This window comes from Protobothrops mucrosquamatus, unplaced genomic scaffold, assembly GCF_001527695.2.
Source record: "Protobothrops mucrosquamatus isolate PMUCROS unplaced genomic scaffold, P.Mucros_1.0 scaffold320, whole genome shotgun sequence".
NCBI classification, from domain to species: domain Eukaryota; kingdom Metazoa; phylum Chordata; class Lepidosauria; order Squamata; family Viperidae; genus Protobothrops; species Protobothrops mucrosquamatus.
The window spans coordinates 257,640-277,954 of NW_015386659.1; the positions used below are offsets into that span (position 1 = coordinate 257,640).

Sequence of the window (20,315 nt, forward strand, 5' to 3'; positions counted from 1 at the left end):
ACAAATGATAACAGTAGACAATTCCCTCCTTGTAACTGTCCAGTATATATACAATTATCAGCTTTGCAACTCTTAAATCCAAGACCCTTTAAAGCAGTATCTAAACAGATATTCCAGTTTCTGGCTGACTGCTTCAGCCCATAAATAGCCTTGTTTAATTTATACACCATGTTAGGCTTTGCAATTTCATACCCTGGTGAATAGCCCACAAACCTGAGCTTTCTTGCCTTTTGCTGTCCCTTTCTTCTGATTGCTTTTGGAATATGTACCCATGCAGTACTTCCAAAAATTTTCAAATGTGCCAGTGATGGCTTTCTCCCATATAGAATGGCATATGGAGTATTATTAATGGAGGAACTCCACAGCCTGTTAACTATATAATTGGCAGTCAATATGGCTTCTCCCCAATATGATCTGATCATACCAGAATCCTCTAATAATGAATCTTTCATTGTTTGCAAAACACCATTCCTTCTTTCAGCTACACCGTTCTCTGCTGCTGTGTAAGATTTGTACGTCTGTGTCTTATCCCCAACTGCCCCAACCATTGTTGGAATTTAGTTGACATAAATTCAGTACCTCTGTCAGTTTGCAACTGACACACTTGTTGTCTGTACCTTCTCTCTACAAAACTTACCCACTGTTTAAATTGTTGTAGCACCTCTGTCTTACCTCTAAGCAAATAGCAAAATGAATACCTGCTATAATCATCAACAATTACCAGTGCATATTTTGCTCCTCCCAAACTGGCTTGCATAGGTCCCACCAGATCTGCATGGACCAGCTCTAGAGCTCTTTTTGTTTGTGTTGTGCTATATTTACTAACTGGGAATGCCTTTGACTTCGATGCTTTGCATACTGCACAGTCCAAATATGTTTTGCATCCCTTCAAATTTAGCCCTTCTGCAAACTCTTGCATTTGCTGCAAAACTTTAAAGCTTGCATGACCAAGTCTTCTATGTAAAAGATGAATGCATGAATCATGCTCTGCAACATTCTTAAATATATGGGAACATTGAACCTTTTGTCCCTGCAATACATATAGATTATCTTCCTTTATGCCTTCTGCAGAAATATTCCCATTCCTTTTGATGAAACATTTACAAAAATGGTCTCAGAACCTTGTTTGTCTAAATTAGACACACTTAACAAATTATGTTCCATTTCAGGTACACAAAGCACATTGGTAAACTTTGATTCCAAATATGGAATTTTTACATCGCCTCTTCTGATGACTTTTGCTTTCTGGCCATTTGCCAAAGCCACAGCTTCTTGTGCTACTGGAACAAACCTGCAAAATAATTCAGAGTCATTAACAATTGTTTGACTTGCCCCACTATCTATTAGCCACTTGTTTCTGTTGTTGCTTTAGCAAACTTTTGCAACACCAAAATGTTCCTTTTGCAAATCAGTCTTCTTTGCTTGCACAAATGTTTTTGCTGCAAATTGTTCCTCTGCAAACAGTTCCTTTTCAGATGTGTGCTTGCACCGCAAATGTAGCAATTTTTCTCTTGCTGAGCCCGCTGCTTGCACAATCTTTCCTTTGTTGCAACTTGGTCCCATTTGCTGCTTGTTCCTTCTCCAGAGACTTGCAGTATGGACCCCCTCCTCAGGAATTTCACCCCCCGGTGGCTGTTCCTAAAATGGCACTTTTCTTCTTCATTAAGCAAACATGCCTTTAAAGCCTCAAAATTTAAGTCTTGCTCTTCTTTACACTCAAATATTGCAGAAACTGTGTCCCAAGTTTTATCTAAACTGTTCAACACCAATAAAACCTTCTGGGACTCAGGGAATTTAATCCCACATTGTTCTAAATCCAAAAATAAACTTTGCATTTTATTTAAATCTGTTCCACAGATTCGCCTGGTTGCAAACAGGCCCTGTAAAGTTTTCTTGACAATTGCAGTATATTGCATGCAGAAACATTCACGTGCACAGCTCTCAACCTCAACCAAATCTCCTTTGCAGTCTTTAAATTTGCAACATTTAGAAATTGTTCATCATCTAAATTCAAGATGAGATAAGCCATTGCTCGATCATGACTTTTATGATCAGCAGCTGCAAACACTTGGGGTGGATTTTCTACGATATACCACAGCTCTTTCCATTTTAACATTCCATTTTAGCAGCCCACACAATTTAATTCTTTTGGCCCAAACGAGGCACAGAGCTTTCCTTAAATTCCATTGCAGCCATTCTGCTAATTCTGCCTTGTTTTTATGCTTTCTAAACACAGGCAATTTCTTCCAGCTTTAAATTACAATGCAGTCCTTAGTAAGTTCTGGGCCCATAACCTGTTAGAGAATTTTAATTTCTCTATTTGGTGAAAAATAAATCAGAAGCTCTCACAGTTGACTGCATTTAGCTGATTCAATAAACTTCTTTATATTCATATCAAAATATTTACAATACCATACATTCTTCTTTACAGCAACATAGCACAATGAAGACTTCTTACAGAGAGATACAGAGACAGACCCGAGACTGAGAAAAATCCAGCTCCTAACACAATACCTTTTTTGCACAGACTCAGTAGCATTTTTCTCACATTGGCTGACTGAGTTACCACATGACTCTTCCTGCTCATGAATATTCCAACAAAATATTTTTAAGAGAGTATGTTATCTTTCAGAGTTAAATACAGAGCCTCTCCATATCCAGGAGGCCCTAAGACCCACACCCTTTCAATCTTGATAGGATTGAAATGAAATCTTCTTTTTCCCATCCAGACCCCAACAGACTCCAAACACTGGGAAAGAACCTTGTTATCATCACTTGATTGATCCAAGATGGAAATATATAATTGTGTATCTATTTTGCAAAGTGAGTTTAGCTCTGAGGCAAACTAACAAATATATCCCTCGTGCATCAGCAAGTGAACCATAATGAAGGTTTAAAGCCAGGAGTTCCTACAATGGTCTATGTACTCTGAATATTTAGTTCTTTTTTAGTTCTGTGGTAGATTGCTTCTATCAGGAGTTAACAAAGGAGCTAATAAAAGGAAAGTGAAGAAAGATGATACTGCACTTGATATTGGGCTTGGAACAACAATAAATAATTTATAGGTTTGTTTCTTAATTAACACCACATTTGTAACATTGAATGAGCTGATTTCTCACAAAAAATACTACACTTTAGATTTAAAATCTGAGAAGTATTATACTGTATGTTGCACTAGCTTCATAGTTTTTAGTTAATAGGCAATTTGCCCTGGAAGTCTAATGTTAAACATATGCCATTATTATTTTCAAAAACTGATTTAAAGTGATATGTGCAGGCCCTTCATAGCAATAAGTATAAATTGGAGGGAATTAATGGGGAGATTATGTAACTTAACTGAGGCCACATATCTTGAATTATTTTTTAAAAATATGAATAAGCAGAGCATTGTTTGCTTTGTGCCCAGTAGAATACAATCTTTTAATTAAGCAAAGGAAAAAAAGGAAATGAGCAGAGAGGAAGAAAGGGGAAAAGTCAGAAAATGGAAGGAATATGGGAGGAGTGATGGAAAAGAAAGAAAATTGGAGACATTCCTTTCAACATGTTGTTAGATTTAAATATTAATTGAAAATGATTGTTTATAGTTAACATAGTTGTGTATGCTTAATTATGAAAACACAACACAAGTCATTTCAGGAAGAAAGAACTAATCGGGAATGGATTTAGCCATTGCAACCTGAACAGTGTGGTGATCTGTATGGATGATGCAATCATGAGAATTATTCAGCTATCATTGCTACACTGTCCTGCCTCTGAATTTGTGCATGGCTGTCAGTTCTGCCATCTTTGGTTTGCACTTTGCTGAGATCCTGCCATCAAAGGCTAGAGGGGAGGAGGACATGGGGAACAAATGGGCAATAAAGATATATGGGGATGTGATGGGAAATAGGGAGGGGGGAACATCAGCTTGACAAAGGACTTAAGAGACACCCTAAAAGTGGCACTGGAGAAGGACAAATGATTCCAAGCCCATAAGGATGCAGACCATATCCGGCCCCTGGGCCTTGTGTTTGACATGTCTGCCTTAAGGGATCTTTCAATTTAAATCATATAGAAAACAGATCAGCAAAGTGATGATCAGAGAAAGAATACAATTGCAAGAGATTTAATTGAACTTCTCAATAACAAAGAAAATAAAATTAATTTGAAGATTATTTCTTGAAAGATCCATTGAAGGACCTTAATACTGAGAATCTAGTACCTGCAGTAAATTTTGTTTCATTTAACTTAGTAGCACAGAGAATTAATCTCACAAATCTTACTTGCTTCTAACAAGAACCTCATTTCCAATTCTGATGCCTAAATCTCTCTGATTTATATCTTCAAGCATAAACCCTTCCCAAAGTGTTTGGTAGGATTAGCCATAATTATTCCTGAGGTGATTGCCAGGTAGTTTTATTCCACTGAGTTTTGCTTAAATGTTTTTGTCAGTATAATGTTGTCATGGTTAGATTAAGAAACTATAGATTTCTTTTGATGATTGATTCTTGTATTAAAACAGCAACAATCCAAACCAGCTGTATTATTGTCTCCAAGTACAGTGGTACCTTGGTACTCAATTGCTTTGAAACTCATCGAATTTGGTCCCCAACGCATTTTGAAAATTTTGTCCTAATATTCATCATTTGTTTGATACTCAAAGCACAAGCTAGAACTTGTCGGTGTCAGCTGCCTTGTCACTCACTACATTATTCCTTATGGGAACAATTTGTCTGGTATTCATCATTTTTGGTACTCATTGTGCCTCCCAGAACCAATTACTGATGAGTACCAAGGTACCACTGTATGTTTTAATACTTCTAAACATCTCTGAACCACTCAATCTTTAAAATACATTGAAATAGCATGTGAGTTTATTTGACTATATTACACTTTAACCATATTATCCTTACTGCTGTACAGCAAGTAATTTTAAGCCATGACCCTTGCTAACAAATGGGGAATGATTTTATATTATAAAATTTGCCTTATTTTGATATTCATTCCTGAAATGCTTCTTGTGTTTCCCCAGATCTGGCAAAATCCCTGAACCAGGCATGAGATGCAGAACTTGAGCTGCAGGCTCTCTTGATTTGACTACAGGGAGGAGTAAGACAGAGTGACAGCTCAGCATATTGCATCACATCATTTGTATCAGGTATCATCAAGGCCTTGAAGTGATGTCAGCTCTAAAAAGTAATGTCTTACTGAAGACATGAATGCCACCAGTAGGTGTTTCTACACAGGGTAATTGTTTGGACTTGGTGAGTGGTTATATGGCAAAACTGGTCATAGCTAGAATATCTTTTGGAATTTTGAAAATATCTATAGAACATTTTCAAGGGGGAAATATGACAAGAGATAGCAATAGGTAAGAGATAGAAAAGCAAACTGTATTTGCTGCTGAAATCTGTTCTGCACTGCTGTTAAAGTGATGGGAGCTGACCATTTGCAAGTAATAGGACTGAGAACATCAGAGTTGGAAGGGACGTTGGAGATCTTCTAGTCCAACCCCCCAACACAGAGACAAGTGGCTATCCAGTCTCTTCTTAAAAGCCTCCAATGATGGAGCACCTACAACTTCTGAAGGCAAGCTGTTCCAGTGGTTGATTGTTCTCACTGTCAGGAGATTTCTCCTTAGTTTAGGTTGCTTCTCTCCTTGGTCAGTTTTCATCCATTGCTTCCTGTTTTGCCTTCTACTTAACATTGTTGTAGAATTAGTCTAAATCAAGATTCTCCAAAGTACTGTTTGTATTCTATCATAAGCAAGAGTGATATGTAATTGAAGTTAGAAGATAAGACAACATATTAGCAGGAGAAATTACTTATATAATTGTGGCATGTGGTATTTTCATAATTTGTGATGATGCATGTCATCTTCAAAGATCTCTGCAGTGGAAGTCAAAAAGGTGCAAATGAGAAAAGCAGTGTTGTATCAATGGCAGTTCATTTCCTTTTGTATATGTATTGTGCTGTGGCATGCCTGTATAAAATAGGTGGTGTTTGTGATGTGAAGGCACAGAGTTTTGTTGTGAAAGTGCAATGCTACTTTTGCCATTTTGTTGAAAACATTAGATTCTGTCAATGCCTCTAGACATCTTCCTCTTTATTTTTGAAAACAAATCTTAAAACTTTGCTGGAAGAGAAAAAGAAATAATTGAACATTCTAACTAAATTAAAGGGAGAAAATCTTTCACTGATTTTGTTTTCAGAATAAAATGCTTTCAAATCTTCTAGATATTTTTGGATATTGGGAATGAATATACCCATGGCAAATATGGACACCATTAAATAGGATGTTCAGTTATGTACGTTTACTTGAAAAAGTGTGTATTTTATATTTCTCATGCATTTCAGTTGTATTATCATGGTGGTATACTACACACAGTGACATTACATTGAAGAATTAATTATCATTCCTCATTATCTGTGCTATAGAGCGGTAACAAAAATAGCAGTGTTGATTTTAATTCACTACATATTTATGCTTAAAATATTCAGTGCAGCACAAATAATAACATTCTGTTTTGAGCAGTAGCATCTGGGGTGTGATGGGTGGGCTTTCAGAAAAAGTCAAAATAATGGTTTTGATCCTATCCCTTTTTTTCTGTGTTCATGCAATTATTTAAGTGACGGTAAAGCAAGTCTCAATTTATAAATTGGCAACTGAACCATATCAAATATTTCAAGAATTCTGTCACCACAAATATAATTTGCTGATTAAAATCAAACAAATAACTTAATTTACCATTATGACACATGCTGAATGGGGAGACAGCTCAGATTATTTAAGTTAAATAACAGAATAACAGAATAATAGAGTTGGAAGGGACCTTGGAGGTTTTCTATTCCAACCCCTGCTCAAGCAGAAGACCCTATACCATTTCAGACAAATGGTTGTCCAGTCTCTTTTTAAAAGCCTCCAGTGATGGAGCACCCACAATTTCTGGATGCAAGCTGTTCCACTGGTTCATTGTTCTCACTGTCAGGAAATTTCTCCTTAGTTCTAGGTTGCTTCTGATAGCCAAATTTGGCCCTAGGTTCTTCCTTGGTTTACCTTCCCAATAAGCAATCAATTTGGAAAATTATTTAAAAGCAATTTATTAGGGTGCCTTGATAATGTGGGATCTACCTATAAAAAGAAGAACCTCAAGGTCCATCTTACATTCCCTTTTATAGTTACAACAAAAAAATGCAAAAGGAAAGTTGTTTGGACAGGATAAAAATAACCTCTCCTTTACACAGTAAAGGAACTACAAAGATTGTTTGAAGTTCAAGAAGAGACATACCAGATGCCAGTTTTGCATTAAAATAGTATCCATCCGTTCTTCTGTAGTTACATTTTCAGTTTGGGAATGTTAGAAGTTTTTTTACATTCCAATCTATAGTGGTTTGATAAATCCTCATAAAAGAGAGAAATAAGTTAAATTCAAATACAAAGTTAGTTAACAAGTTACAAAATCCATGTCAAGTGCCCCTCACTTCTCTCCTTGATTAGTTTCCATTCATTGTTTCTTATCTTTCCTTCTGCTACTTTGGAAAATAGGTTGACCTCCTCTTCTTTATGGCAGTCTGTCAAATATTGGAATACTGCTATCATGTTGCCCCTAGTCCTTCTTTTTGCTAGATATATCCAGTTCCTGTAACAATTCTTCATGTGTTTTAGCCTCCAGCCCCCTAATTATCTTTGTTGCTCTATTCTGCACTCTTTCCAGAGTATCAGCATCTTTTTTATATTGTGATGGCCAAAACTGGATGCAGTATTCCAAGCATGGTCTTACTCAGGCCTTATAATGTGGTATTAACACTTTGCATTATTTTGATTCTATTCCTCTGTTAATTCAGCCTCGGATTGCATTGACTTTTTTGGCAGCTGCAGCACACTACTGGCCCATATAAGTAACTGTCCACTAGGACTCCTCCTCATCTCTACCCACACTGACACCAGACAATACCATTTTGATTGGAGCAACACTAAAATCATCAGCCACGCTACCACCCGCCATGCTTATGAGTTCATCGAAGCCTGGCACTCACAAGCAATTCCATCAACAGACACATTGATCAACAACCAACCTACGAACCCCTCAGAATCCATATCAACTGCACAGCCAACCAGAGACAGCACCGACCCTCAACCAACCCATGTAAGGTCTCCCCACCAGCAGTTCACCTCCCAATGACCCTGACCTGATGTAACCTCCCATCACAAGACTCATCACAAACCTCTCACTGATGACTCATACTTGACCCATCACAAGATCCTCACTTCACACACCCACACCTGAAGCTCTTATAAACAGAAAAACACTAAAGCAGACATCCCCTAAAAGCCGCTGAAGATGTTACCTAGCCTGGTAATGAAACATTCGGAAACCAACCCACAAGTTCGGAGAATGAACCTTCATCTTCATCTTATAATGGACTGTCTAGTCCATTATCTCTAATCAAAACAGTTAATTTTGCCATCTCTGCCAATTCAGTCAATTTCAAAATCCATTCTTCAACAGTTGGCATCTCTTTTTCTTTCCAGTATTTGGCAACTACAATCCTTGCAATCATCACCATGTGAAGGAATAGCATCCCAAATTGTTTTTTAATTGACTTGTCCTAAAAGAAAAGGTTCAGGTTTCATTAATATTTGTATCTTAATTATTTTTTGCATTGCCATTGTTATATTTATTCAGTATGTTTTCACATACTTGAAAGGCCACCAGATATGATAAAATGAAACTGGATTTTGACTACATTTCCAGCGCTTATTAGAAATCCCTTTAAGCATTTTTCCTAGTCTATCTGGGGTCAAGCATCAACAATGCAGCATTTTATAAATGTTTTCTTTCAAACTATAATTTAATGTAAATTTTAGTTGCTTCACCCATACATTCTTCCATTTATCTAGTGTTAAATTATACCCATTTTTTTGCCCATTTTACCATACACTCTTTAATGTATTCATCTTCTAGATCAAAGGTGTCAAACTCAATTTCATTGAGGGCTGCATCAGCATTATGATTGCCATCAAAGGGCCAGTTGCATGTAAGACTTCTGGGGTATCAGGGGGCTGCACTCTTCATGGCACTCTTAAGGTCCCAATAACCTGAGACAGGAGAGTCTGAGCAGTAGAGAGGGGCATCAAGCCTGGAGGGGCATCAAGCAGCTTTGAAGAAAGCACGTGCACTTGAGCAGCATGTGGTTTCTCGACTAGCTTTGGTCCAGGCCCAGCCCACGTGAGCCCTCTGTCTCACATTTCCTTATGTCTTTGGGAAAAAGTCTGCGATGAGAGTGGCTACTTGGTGAAGGAAGAGGAGGACGGAAAGGCAGCGAGGCAGGGAAGGGGGAGAACTGAAGAAACACATCACCCAAGCGCCTTCCATTCTTTCTCTTTCCTTCCCTCCCTTTCCTTTCCTTGCCAGCCACTTGCTGTCAGGCAGAGAGTGCTTTAGCCATGTCCGTCCAGCCCTGTGGTTACTGCTGCAGCACAGCTCCACATGTTGGAGAGGCTCCCGCTGCCCTTCCTCTGTAGCACTGCTGCCACTGACAAGATTCCCGAAGAAATGACGAGGTAACTATTCAACCACTCCTCCTCCTGGCCTGCTTGCAAGCCAGATGTAAACATATCATGGGCTGGATCTAGTCAGCAGACCTTGAGTTAACATGTCTGTTCTAGATTCATCTTGAACATTTTATATACTTCAGAACATAAATTAATGTCCAATTATCTTCAGAATATAAATTAACATCCAATTCAGTTTTAGTTCCTGTGAAAACATTTTTTTATCATTTAAATCTTTCAAAAATTCTGTAATAATTAAACCAATGTCAAGCAAATCCTTCACTTATTAATTGTTCTCGTCTTTATCTTAAATCCCTCTTTTACAAATATTGTTAAGTCCAGAGATAAATGGCGAAGGAGACAATTCATGTTACAGAACAGATCTTTATTCTCTCTCAGTCACAACTACCAACCAACCAACAAGAGCAGAGGCACGCAGGCCTCTTTTTATACTCCCAGATCCCCGGGCAACCACAACCAATAGCAGGCACTCTTTTTCCGCCTTGCGCATGCGCGCAAGGCTGGCGCCGCTCAGTCTGGTCCCGGGCAGCTTTTGCAATGCCCAGGACTCTTGCAGCATCCCGAGCCTGCTTCTGCAGGCTCAGGACGCAACACCCCTCCCCCCTAGATAAGACAATGCTGCACCCAACATGTACGCCACCTCTGGTAGAGTATGTGTTTGCTAACTTTTGCATCCAATGCACAGAGTGTGGAAAAGCATAGGTAATGCTATCGTTTTGAGAATAAATGAACCCCAAGCTCCTTTTTTTCCTGTGATCTAACCAACCTGGACCTCTTCTCCAGGTCCCTCTAACCCAGTGGTTCTCAACCTTTTTAATGCCGCGACCCCAACCGGTCGTAAGTTGAGGACTAAACCGGTCGTAAGTCGAGGACTAAACCGGTCGTAAGTCGAGGACTACCCAACCGGTCGTACGTCGAGGACTTTCCCTGCCCGGGAGCGCCGCGCATGCCTGGTTCCGCCCCCTGCGCCGGCTGAGGTGTAGCTGGCAAGCGGCAGAGATGGAACAGGCTGACCACCAGCTGGCCCAGCCCAAGGGAGGTAAGGCACCCACCGGAAAAGGGAAAAAGAAATGGCGGACAAAAAAATGGCGGACAAAAAAATGGCGCACAGCCTTGTTTGGCGACCCCCATGAAATGGTTGATCGACCCCAAATGGGGTCCCGACCCACAGGTTGAGAACCACTGCTCTAACCCTTGCTCACCTCACGTAATCTGCAAGGTATTTGGGTGGGCCTTTGACCCGTAGCGACCTTCTCGGACCTGGGGAGATTGAATGGTCCCCTCCATTGCTTTCCACACTAGGTGAATTAAAATGCGGCTGCCCTCTTATCTCAGGCTGCCCTATAACTACTGCCTGACCTCCCTGCTCGCCTCCCAGGCTCAGGAGGCCAGGACTTTGCTGTTCCCCGTACCTGGTCGACCTGCCTGTTAGTAAGCTGGCTGAGCCCTCTGAACTCATCTCCTTGTTCCCTGAAGGAATGTAATTTTCCTTGCTCCTTTCTGTAGTGATAGGGTCCAGAGATACCTCCCTGTTAGCCCTAATGCGTGTGGACTTCCTTCTGTGAGCCATTGCTGGAAAAAGGCAAGTCCCCAAGCTGTTGTGCCTGCTCTCTTGTATGCTGTGAGTTATGAGGATGCTCCCAGTCAGTCTCCCTGTCTGGAGTATTGTTGTTGAGTTGTGAATAGTGAGGATACCTCCGGTGCGACTCCCAGGCTGGAGTGAGTGTGGGGGTGTATGTTTGCCCCCTGCCCCATGGATCCCTATTTGGAGCACTTGCTGAACTTGGGGGTTGAGTACCTATGGTGTCCTCAACAGCCAGTGGCGGCTGTTGATACTGATCCCCAGAATGCACTCCCCACCCCTCCTCCCCCCCCAGAGAAGGCCGAGGAGGGAGATGAGAAGAGTCCAGCCTCGCACGCAGCTGATCAATATGGCGGCGAAGGACGCGACCGTTGTCCAAAGACACTTCATAGGACAGAGGCCCCGAGACCTTGCAGACCACTGCAGGGACCCAGAGGTGTCCAGGCCCGTAATTCCTGGTCCAGACAGGATCACCCACATGAAGGATCTGTGGTGCACACGGATGGGACACCTGTGAAGCTACTCGCTCCGGATGCAACCTGTCAAGTTTAGTCACAAGCCGGCGACCCCAACAAAGTTCAGCCGGGCTCTTACCTGTGGCAGTGCATGGAGTAGTACGATGGGCTAGAAGAAAGTCAGCCAACCTGTGATGCCAGTTGCCATAAGTCAGTTTCTTGAGAGCATCCTTGGCGATGCGGACCATCCATTCAGCCATACCGTTGGTGGAAGGGTGGAATGGAGCTGAAGTCGCGTGGTGAATCATGTTGGCTTGTAGGAAAACCTGAAACTCAGCAGAAGTAAATTGAGGACCATTATCCGAAACCAAAACATCTGGAAGACCATGGGCAGCAAAAATACTTCTCAACACCTGGATGGTCTTGGCAGTAGTGGTGGATGACACAGGAACAACTTCCAGCCACTTAGAATGGCTATCCATAACAACCAGGAAGAATTGCCCCTGAAAGGGCCCAGCGTAATCTATATGTATTCTAGACCACGGGGTGTGTGTTTCCTCCCACCTATGAACAGGGGCCTGAGGCATTTCCGGCCTGGACTGCTGACACGCGTGACACCCATGTACCTGGGCCTCAATGGCCTTATCTATGCCAGGCCACCACAAATGGCTGCGCGCAAGCGCTTTCATCCTGACAATCCCAGGGTGACCCTCATGTAGAGAAACTAAGATTCTAGACCTCAATGAGGCCGGAATCACAACTCTAGCATCCCAGAGGAGGCAGCCATTGAACATGGACAACTCGTGCCTCTTGACCCAAAAGCGTTGGAAATCCTCCTCTGGGCACCTGTCAGGCCATCCTGACAGCACCCATGTTAGCACGCGTTTAAGCGTGTAATCAGTGGCAGTTTCAGCAGCCACATCCCTAGCGTTTAGGGGAGACTCCGGCAAATCCTGAATGGACAGGATATGAACGGCAGGAGCAGGAGCAGGCTCCACAGCAGGCAAGGGCAATCTACTTAGGCCATCAGCATGACCCATTTCCTTTCCAGGTTTGTGAACTAGTGTGTAGTCATAAGCTGACAAAAAAATGGACCAGTGCAGCATTCGAGGGGAAAGGATGTGTGGGGTTTGTTTGGACTTGGTAAACAACCCCAGCAAAGGCTTGTGGTCAGTAAAGACCGTAAAATGGCGGCCATAAAGAAAATCATGGAATTTTTTAATTCCAGCCACAATAGCCAAAGCTTCCTTGTCAGTTTGCACATAGTTGCGCTCACCAGCAGACAATGTCCTAGAGTAATATGCCACAGGGACCTGAATCCCATCAGCCGTCAGATGGCTAAGCACAGCTCTCACACCATAGGGAGAAGCATCACAAGCAAGGCACACTGGTAACTTCTCATTAAAGTGAGCTAATACCGCATTGGATGTAAGCAAGGCCTTAACCTCATTGAAACTGGCTTCATGGACTTTGGTCCACTGCCAACATGCATGTTTGTCCAAAAGTCTGTGTAGGGGTTCAGCTATAGCAGCTTTATGAAGCAGAAAAGCATGATAGAAATTCAATAAGCCCAAAAAGGCTTGTAATTCACCCTTAGACTTAGGGCTTGGGGCCTGCTGAATAGCTTTGAGCTTAGCATCAGAAGGGTGGATGCCCTGAGCATCTATCCTGAACCCCAGGAAATCAGTAGAATGGACACCAATCTTACACTTGTCCTTTTTTAACTTAAGGTCTGCTCTTCGGAAACAAAGCAAAACAGCCCTTAACCTCTCTGCCAAAATTTGAGGTGAATCCCCTACAATGAGGACGTCATCAAAATAAGGACACACACCAGGAATACCCCTCAGGGTGTTTTCCATGACACTCTGAAAAATGCCAGGGGCTACATTCACCCCAAACTGCAACCTCTTCACCTTGAAAGCCCCTCTATGGGTAACAATAGTCTGAGCCTCTGCTGCTGCATCATCAACAGGCAACTGTTGATACGCTTGAGCCAGGTCTAGCTTTGCAAAAATCTTTCCCTCTTTAAGGGAAGCCAAAATGTGGCTCACTACAGGCACTGGATATGCATGTTGCTGTAGGGCCTTGTTAAGTGTGCACTTGTATGCACATATACGAATGTCCCCATTTGCCTTTAAAGGCGTGACAATGGGAGTTTCCCACGGGCTAGGGTCTACAGGCTCTAATATGCCTTGCTGGAGCAACTTGTCCAGTTCAGCATCAATCTTACTCTTAAGAGCAAATGGTACTCTCCTAGGTTTAACCCTTATGGGCTGTACAGTTGAATCTAGCTTTAGTGAAACTGGAGGTCCCTTGTAGGATCCGAGCTCAGAGCTGAACACATCTGCAAACTCCTTGCAGACTTCTGCTAGGGTCTTCGTTTGCAAATTGTGCAACCCTGTTACCTGGATTCCTAAGGCCTCGAACCAATCGAGTCCAATCAGACTCGTGCGTTCACCCCCAACAACCAACACATCCAAGAGACCTTCAAAATCGTTATACTGTACCTTAAGAGTGGCCTCCTCCTTAACACACACCTTGGAATTTTGAAAGTCAGTAAGAATTACATTAGAAGGCCTGAGCGTAGTTCGCTGGCCGCTGCTGCTGCAGATTTTTTGGAATGTGTTGAGGGAAATTATGGAGAGGGCAGACCCCGTGTCCAGTTCCATAGACAATGGAACCCCTTGCAACCTTACTTTGAGGGACAATTTCTTCTTAAGGGGTTTGTGTGTGCCAATCCTTAATATATTTCTGCGTGTTGCACAGAAACCCACCCTGTTTTGGCTGGGGACCCTGGTACCTTTCAGATTCAATTCTTCCTTCGGTTGTACCTTCTGCCGACTCAGACAGACAGCTGCGATGTGGCCTTTCTTGCCACACACTCTGCAGATGGCGGAACGGAACTGGCATTCTGCCCACTTGTGGTGACCTCCGCACCCGAAGCATCGAAGCTAAGCTGGGCCTTTGTCCGGACGATCCTTCGGCCTCCTCCCAGATGCTTGATAAAGCTTGTCCACTTCATCTTCAGGATCCTCTTCTGAGTCCTCCCGCACGTCCTCCTTGTGTATGGTTGCAGTCTCTGGAGCGCTTCGAGTGGGCTGCAGATTCTTTACCGCTCAGCCTGTAGCTTCCTCTGCTGTAACCTCTCGCAGAGCATCTTGGAAAGAGACATCTTCCTTAGCAAACAGCTTCTGCTGTAAGTCTCTGTTTCTCAGTCCACATACAAAACGGTCGCGCAGCCTTTCTTCTAAATCCTTGAACTCGCATGGTTTAGCTGCTCTTCTCAAAGCTGCAATAAAATCTTTTGCTGATTCCCCAGCTCGCTGATCTCTCAGTTCGAACATGTGCCTCCACGCAATGACAGATTGCTTTGGCTGGAAATGTTCTTTCAAAAGTTTCTTGAGATCAGAGTATGAAACAGCTTCTAGCGAGGCCGGGGCGACCAAATTCTCGGCGATCTCAAAGGCGTCTTGCCCACAAACGCACAACATTGTGGCAGCCTTTAGTCCATCTTCCCTTATCTGATTCACTCGGAAGTAAGTTTCCACCCTTGCAACGTAAGATTCCCATTTTTCCGGGTGAGAGACATCAAATTCAGATAAACGACCGATTTTCGCCATTATCAAGGGACAGGATTTTCTTCAGCTGCACTCACCCTCCAGCGATGCTGTACTGGCAGGATAGACACTGACTTCAACGCCGTCGTCCCTCTTCCGGACTTCTTTTGGGTGAGTCTTTAAGCTTCCCTAGCTAACTAGACTAGATCTCACCTTCGTCGCTAGTGTTAAGTCCGGAGATAAATGGCAAAGGAGGCAATTGATGTTACAGAACAGATCTTTATTCTCTCTCAGTCACAACTACCAACCAACCAACCAACAAGAGCAGAGGCACGCAGGCCTCTTTTTATACTCCCAGATCCCTGGGCAACCACAACCAATAGCAGGCACTCTTTTCCCACCTTGCGCATGCGCGCAAGGCTGGCGCCGCTCAGTCTGGTCCTGGGCAGCTTTTGCAATGCCCGGGACTCTTGCAGCATCCCGAGCCTGCTTCTGCAGGCTCAGGACACAACAAATATCAATTAGTCTTGATATGTCATCCATTTACATTCCAAAATCATCTCTATTCTATGTAGTTCTTCATGAAGAGATAGCCAAAGTGGCACTTTATCAGCTAATCTTCTTTTATACTTCCACCATACACATGCAATCAATTGCCTAATAGCATGAATCTTAAAACCAGAGTTAACTTTTACTTTGTCATACGACAAATAGATATAGATAGATTTTGAGCCTATCTTCTGGGGTGTTGCCACCTTAATGTTGTCTACAAATTGGTGAATTCTCCTTCTATTCTTTTATCTAAATCCTTTATGAAGATATTGAAGAATACTGCACCTGAATATAATACTCTAGATGAGAGCACACAGGACATATCTAGAAAAGCATGAATTAAGATTGTCCATCCTATTTTATCATTCTCTTTGGTGCCTATTGCTTCATTCCTCATAAGGTAGAGCTAGCTCTGGTCTTTATAGTGTATGAGCAGGATACTGACTTTTCAGTAGTCTGGTTTGTTATATCTTTGGTTCTTTAGACATTGAACAAGGCAGAGTGTTGAAACAGCAAACAAGTTTATTAACTCAGAACAGAAACAGCCCTAAAGGCTGCTGCACAGCTATTTATACAGTTAGCCTCTAGGTGGCAACCAATAGGTTTAAAGTAACAGTTTCCCACCCCAAACCTCATTATCAGCTTGGAGACAGCCAGTCTGACTTTCAGTAACAGCAACTGTTAAACAATACAGCAATGTAGGTCAGACATTAAGCAAGTTGTGGCCAATACATTACCCCCCTTCCCCTTAGATGGCTCAAACTCTCAATTGCTGGACCTACTCCTGCAGATATTTAGGCAGCCTTCTTGAGCATTCTGAACGTCTAGGGGTTGTAGGGGTCTCCCAGTCTACCCGCTCGCCTGTCCGGCTGGGTAGACCAAGACTCTGAGGTCCAGTGAAGTCAGATTGACTCAGGTCCCTTTGGCTGGCCAGTCCCAGTCGGCCCAAACCAAAGTCCAATCGTGCAGCAAAGTCTGCAGGGCTGTCCCTCAGCACAGTTTGCCGGTCCTGTTCAGTGGATTCTGTCTGTCTGTCCAGGGGAAGCTCTCCTACGGCCTTTTCCCCATCTCCTTGAGTAAGAGTTCTGTTGGAGCGTGCAAACTCCTCTGTTGGGCCACTGTCACACGGCCCTTGCGTGCAGCCCTCTTGAGAGACCTGAGCCAGCAACTGGTTCGCTAGCCTCCGACGCAGCTGGTCAATTTGCCGGCAAATGACTTGCCCATCTTCCAGGACCACCTCATAAGAGAGTGGTCCCGACACCTTAACAACCATGGCTGCCACCCACAAAGCCCCTTGCCCATAATTCCGGGTCCAAACCTGGTCACCCACTTGAAAATTTCGAGGTGCCTTTGGCTGAGCAGAGTCTGAGGCAACCCGGTCGGGGTGCAGCCTATCCAGCTTGGTGATCAAACGTCGGCCCCATCTGAGTTCGGCAGGGCTTCTGCCCGTGGCGGTACAGGGAGTTGTGTGTTGGTAGAGTAGAAAATCTGCCAGTCTGTGGTGCCGATCCCCTGTGACAATCCATTTTAGTGATTCCTTGGTTATGCGGACCATGCGTTCCACTTGGCCGTTCAAGGCTGGGTGAAAGAGAGACAACGTGGCATGCTGTATTAGATTTGCCTTGAGGAAAGACTGAATTCAGAAGCGGTAAACTGACCCCCATTGTCTGCGACTAACATGTTTGGAAGTCCATGTGTCGCAAAGATTCTGCGCAGTTCCTGGATGGTCCTGGCAGTAGTCATAGTAGGAACTGGTGTGACCTCTAACCATTTAGAATGGCTATCTACCACTATTAGAAACAGCTGTCCCTGAAAGGGCCTGACAAAATTGATGTGGATTTTGACCATGGTGTGTGTATGTCCTCCCATCAGTGGACAGGGGCTTGCGGTCTGGATTGCTGGCATGTGTAGCAACCATGTACTTGGGCCTCAATGGCTTTATCTAGCACTGGCCACCAAAGGTAGCTCCTCGCGAGTGCCTTCATCCGGACTATTCCCGGATGACCCTCGTGCGAGACTCTAGGACCCTGGGCCTTAAAGAACTCGGGACTATGACCCTACTTCCCCAAAGGATGCCCCCCTTATGAGCTGAAAGCTCATCTTTTCTCATGAAGAAACTCTGAAATTCTGGCCCTGGACATTTGTCCAGCCATCCTGTGTGTACCCAGTTTAGCACATGACTCAGCATTTTGTCAGCTGCTGTCTCAGCAGCTATGTCCCCAGTGTGAAGGGGAGATTCCGGCAAATCCTGGATAGCTAGGATGCGTGCAGCCGGAGCTGAATCTGCCTCCACATGTGGCAGGAGCAACCTGTTCAGGCCGTCTGCATGGCCCATTTCCTTGCCTGGTTTGTGAATCATCCTGTAGCTGTAGGCTGACAGGAAGATAGACCACCTCAGCATTCAAGGAGACAGAATCTGAGGTGTCTGTTTGTTTGTGGTGAGCAACCCTAGGAGTGGCTTGTGGTCCATGAAGACCGTGAACTGGCAGCCATACAAGTATTCATGTAACTTTTTAACTCCGGCCACAATGGCCAGAGCCTCCTTGTCAATTTGCACGTAGTTGCGCTCTGCAGACGATAGGGTCCTGGAGTAATACACAATGGGCTTCTGCCTCCCATCAGCCATTAAGTGGCTTAACACAACCCCAACCCCATATGGGGATGCATCACACACAATGCAGACAGGCAGCTGTTCATTGAAATGAGTGAGAACTGCGTTCGATGACAGCAGTGATTTGACTGCTTGGAAGCTACTCTCGTGGACACTGTCCCTGCCACTGAGCTTGTCTATCCAAGAGCTGCTGTAACAAATCTGCCACTGTGGTCTTGTTTGGGAGGAAGGCATGGTAAAAATTCAAAAGGTCTAGGAAAGCCTGAAGCTCTCCCTTTGACTTCAGCCTTCGGGCCTGCTGGATTGCTTTTAATTTGGATTCTGCCAGATGAATGCCTTCGGCATCGATGCGGAAACCAAGGAACTTGGTTGACTCTACCCCAATCTTGCACTTTTCTTTTTTTAGTTTAAGTCCCGCGTCGCAGAACTGCTGAAGGACGGCCTTAAGCCGTTCAGCCAGAATCTCAACAGATTCCCCAGCAATGAGGATATCATCAAAGTAGGGGCAAATCCCTGGAATTCCCTTGAGTGTGCGCTCCATCACTCCCTGGAACAGCCCTGGGGCTACACTCACCCTCAACTGTAGGCGCTTAACCTTAAAAGCCCCCCTATGGGTGACAATGATCTGGGCTACTGCTGTAGCATCATCCACAGGCTGTTGTTGATAGGCCTGTGCCAAATCTAATTTGGCGAACACGTGACGCCAAAATATGGCTGACAACTGACACAGGGTACGCGTGCTGTTGAAGTGACCTGTTGAGGGTGCACTTATAGTCAGCGCATATTCACACTTCCCTGTTGGCCTTTAATGGCATTACTATGGACGTCTCCCACACCCCACTGTCTATGGGCTGCAATACCCCTTGTTCCACTAGCTTATCCAGCTCTGCATCGATTTTGGGTTTTAACGCGAAAGGCACTCTATGAGGCTTGATCTGTATTGGAGTTACGATAGGATCAAGCTTGAGGGCGATCATAGGACCCTTGTACTCCCCTAAACTAGAACTGAAAACATCTGCGAACTGTTGGCAGACTGCAGACAGATCTGCCGCTTGTGTTCGGTGAATGCTGGTTACTTGAATGCCCAATGTATCAAACCAATCGAGCCCTATGAGGCTTGTGCATTGGCCTTCCACCACTATGACATCTAGTGGCCCCTTGAACCCCTTGATTTCCACCAGAAGTGTGGCTTTGCCTTTGACTGCCACTCGGGAGTTTTGGAAGTCTGTGAGTAGTAGATTAGACAGCCAGAGCTTGGCCCATCTGTTGCTACGATGGCATAGGTGCCTGAATGTTCCTTGTGAAATGATGGACATGACTGAGCCCGTGTCCAGTTCCATCTTGCATGGAACTCCCTGCAGCTTGACCTGTAGTCTAAGCTTCTCCTTTAGAGGGTGATGGGCACCAGTGCGGAATATGCTCCTTTGGCTGGAGCAGAACCCTACTCGGTGTTGACCCGGGGCCCCGGTACCTCTTCTGAATGTGTCTTCTTTCGGGCAGTCCCTCTGACGACCTCGGCAGATGGCGGCAATGTGGCCTGGTTTGCCACAGGCCTGACACATTGCAGTTCAGAATCGGCAATCCACACATTGATGGCGACCTCTGCAACTCATGCATCTAAGGAACAGAACTGCTTTCATAGCTGGCTGCGGTCCCTTCTCCGGGTGCTTCCGTAGTTGGTCGACTTCATAGTCTGAGTCGGTGTCTTCCATCCGCTCGGCGTCCTCTTTTGGAGGGCCGCAGTGCTTTAATGGCCCCTCCGGTGGCTTTGTCCACCATGATCTCCTTCAAGGCTTCCTGCAGCGAGAGAGCCTCCTTAGCAAACAGTTTTTGTTGGAGCTCTCGATTCCGGAGTCCGCAGACTCCAAATCTGGGAAATTGCAGAGTCGGGATGCTTGACGAAGAGCGGCAATGAATTCTGTTGCAGACTTGCCAGGTTGTTGCTCCCACTGGTCAAAAGCGTGCCTCCACGGTATAATGGATAACTTGGTCTCGGAGCTTT

At 44.0% G+C, this 20,315-nt stretch overlaps 1 protein-coding gene across 3 annotated transcripts in view; it reads left to right on the forward strand.

The window, feature by feature from the left end:
- TMPRSS11E (transmembrane serine protease 11E) overlaps positions 1–20,315 on the forward strand; it is a 63,458-nt gene that overhangs the window by 13,366 nt on the left and 29,777 nt on the right. For 2 of the 3 annotated variants that reach the window (XM_015815157.1, XM_015815160.1), the window contains exon 3: positions 5,012–5,243. The gene's annotated coding sequence lies outside the window, so the exon portion shown is untranslated. The remainder of the gene's footprint in view (positions 1–5,011; positions 5,244–20,315) is intronic. The other variant, XM_015815158.1, reaches the window with a different exon arrangement.